This window comes from Triticum aestivum, chromosome 5A (genome assembly GCF_018294505.1).
Source record: "Triticum aestivum cultivar Chinese Spring chromosome 5A, IWGSC CS RefSeq v2.1, whole genome shotgun sequence".
Taxonomy (NCBI): domain Eukaryota; kingdom Viridiplantae; phylum Streptophyta; class Magnoliopsida; order Poales; family Poaceae; genus Triticum; species Triticum aestivum.
In genome coordinates this window covers 286,902,707-286,905,630 of record NC_057806.1, presented here as the reverse complement: position 1 = coordinate 286,905,630, position 2,924 = coordinate 286,902,707, and the positions used below count along the sequence as shown (strand labels likewise).

The 2,924-nt window shown below is 51.1% G+C and overlaps 1 long non-coding RNA gene across 1 annotated transcript; it reads right to left on the bottom strand.

Moving 5' to 3' along the window:
• Positions 1–322: 322 nt before the first annotated feature.
• LOC123102996 (uncharacterized) lies at positions 323–2,250 on the bottom strand. Its single transcript, XR_006449559.1, has 2 exons — positions 1,099–2,250; positions 323–982 (listed from the first exon to the last, which is right to left on the bottom strand). It is a non-coding gene; the product is annotated as an uncharacterized lncRNA (long non-coding RNA).
• Between the last annotated feature and the right edge of the window lie 674 nt (positions 2,251–2,924).

Below are 2,924 nucleotides of genomic sequence, written 5' to 3'. Positions count from 1 at the left end.
CCGCACTTCTTTAGACAAAAACACGCACTTCATCAGACGGACAAGTGCACTGGATGATTTCTTTTTTGTGGAACATAAAATTTTCCAAACAAGGTAGCAGATTTTTTTGTGGGACGAAATTTTTCCCAAACGAGGTGGAGTGCACTTCATGTCGAGCGTTGGTGACCTGCAATACTATGAAAAGTGAACCACATTATTTTTGCTTTATCGTCTCCACAACTTTTTTATGAGCATGCACTGCAGGGACGAGGTGAGTGTACTGCATTAATTTTTTCCTTTTCCAATTTTGTTTCTACTCCACACAACAACAAAGTGAGCTGCATAAAAAAACAATCTTTTCTAATTTACTTTCTCCCAATTTGTTTTTGCACTTGGCAACATAGTGAACCACTGGGAGAGAGAAGATCACTGCGGCAATGAAACAAGTGAGCTGCACTTAAAAAATGTGTTGTTGTCTTCAATGCACATTTTCAATAGAGTTGCAATCTATACTTCTCTGGACTACGAGACAGGGCGCACGAACTACAATGTTCCTCTTTTTAATCCACAATACAAACACACACAAATTACAGTGATGAGGGACTTCAAAAATAAATCCACATTTCTGTCTATGAAATGCAAGCCGGTGCCAGCGCACTGCATGTCCAGTCCCCACAGCATTGCACCTGTGCGCCCATGGGATGGCAGCCAAAATCTGAAAAGTGGAAAAAATGTCAACCGTGAGCAAAATACACACAAAAATCACCGATCTTCCTGCACCCCATCTTCAAAATACACACAAAAATGAAACAAATGGGCTGCATCACAAGACTACACTCTTTTGCTTTTTCCTTGTTGAATGCAGTGAACCACAAGACTCCATCAAGTGGGCTACATCAACCCATCTACCATGGCGAACTGCAAGCAGGAGCTACCACCTTTTCCTATTAAAAAAACTGCAAGGAGCTAGTGAACCTCATGCCGTCGCCAGCCGAACTATACACTGAAGAATTAACAAACTTGATTAGAAACTGAATTCACTCAAATCAACAGCAATAATCTGAAGAAAAAAATACACAAAAATTATTTTGCGAACTGCAAGCCCTGTGTTGGAAATACCACGGTGGTGAGAGAGAGGCGCTCCCGGGCTCCTTCTGGTGAAACCGCGCGCTAGAGTTGGTGACTGTGCGCAGCCGTCCATGGAGAAGAGTGGGGGAGGCGTTGTCGACGGGAGACCAGATCGAAGGGGAGGTCGCCGGGTCTTGGTGGAAAGAGATCCAACAGGGGATCAGCGGCGGCCTCCACCCCCGAGCCCGACCACCGGATACCGCGTTGTGTCGTCGGCGCCCCAAAAATTCGAGGGGAGAGGAAGGGCGGCGCACCCTACTGTCGGTCATCGGCGTCGTTGCAGATCGAGGCGAGGGGACGGTCGACGACGCCGGGGGAAGGGAAAGGAGATGCGACGGTGCCCCTCGACCTCACCTGGATCCTCCCCGGGGATGGATTGAGGGCCACGGATCCGTGGCCTGCGAGAGGGTGGAGGGGGGGGGGGGGGGGGGGGGGGGGGGGGGAGGACGTGCAGGCGGGAGCAGAAAGGTCGGATGCGTTGCGGGAAGAAAGGCCGGGGCACCGGCAACGCGCGTGGAGGATTGGCGGCTCGCCGACAAAGTGCGGGGAGGCAGAGCGGGAGGCGGTACGGCCGAAGGGGAAGAAGGAAGTGGTGGCACTGGAGGAGCCCAGCATGGCATGGAGCTCGTCGGCCTTCCCATCCGGCCACCACGCGCAGGAGGTGGTGGGTCGCAGCCGGATCCGTCGGCTTGTGGCTGCACCGATGGCCATGGCGTCCGGATCCGGTGGTGGAGGCCTCGCAGGATTCGGTGGCGACCGGCTCCCACCATGGCGCCAGTGGTTGGAAGGGGTTGGAGCGCGGCGGCCATGGGAGGTAGGTAGGTGCGCGCCGGCTGTGAGAGGGGGTTAGGGGCCGGGGTTGGGGGCGCCGCTGCGGGGTGGGAGGTGGCCGGGGTTGGGGGCGCCACCGCGGGGTGGGAGGTGTCCAGGGTTGGGGGCGCCGCTATGGGGTGGGAGGTGGCCGGGGTTGGGGGCGCCACCGCGGGGTGGGAGGTGGGGGCGCTGAACGCGGGGTAGGAGGTGGTTGGGGGCGGGCGGCACTGGTGGGCGGCGCTGGGGTTGGTGGAAGAAGGTGGAGGAAGATTTGTGGTCGTGCGGGAGGTGGGCGATGGCCGGTGCGGTACCTGTTTTTGGTCGGGGAAGAAGTGGGTGGGGGTGGGGGTGTTATCAGAATAAGGGATAGGTGTTATTAGAATAAGGTCTTAAGGAATGTTATTAGAATAGACTCATCTATATATATATATATATATATATATATATATATATATATATATATATATATATAAGTGTGTGATCAGATCACATGTTGAAATCCTATTTACTCATGTGCCTCACAAATTTATCTTCTTGTAGGTGAACTGTTCAAAGAACAAGGCCATCCGTATGAAAGTGAAATTCCAACAGATGACAGGATCTCGTTGCTATATTGCACACTACGAGGCTCTTCTAATTAGCTGTTGTTTCACTCTTTTCGCTGTACCATATTATCATATCTATATTAACTTGTTCCAAATGTAGAGGAAAGCCCGCAAGGACCAAAAAGTACCTGAACCAAATGATGTGGAAATCTTCAAGGACTGTCACACCAACAAGACGAAGGGCATGACTACACCAGTCAAAGCCGCTATTGTAAGTCCTTAATCCTCATGCCTTTTAACTACTACTTACTCTGACTTGTGCATTGAACTGCATGGTTTGCATCCAATGTCTATTTCTATTTTCAATTTTATACACAATTGTCTTAGCGTATCATTGCACCTTACAAGGTTTAAAATAGAGGAGTGATGTTCCTTTGATCTTGATCTGTAGTCTAGTTC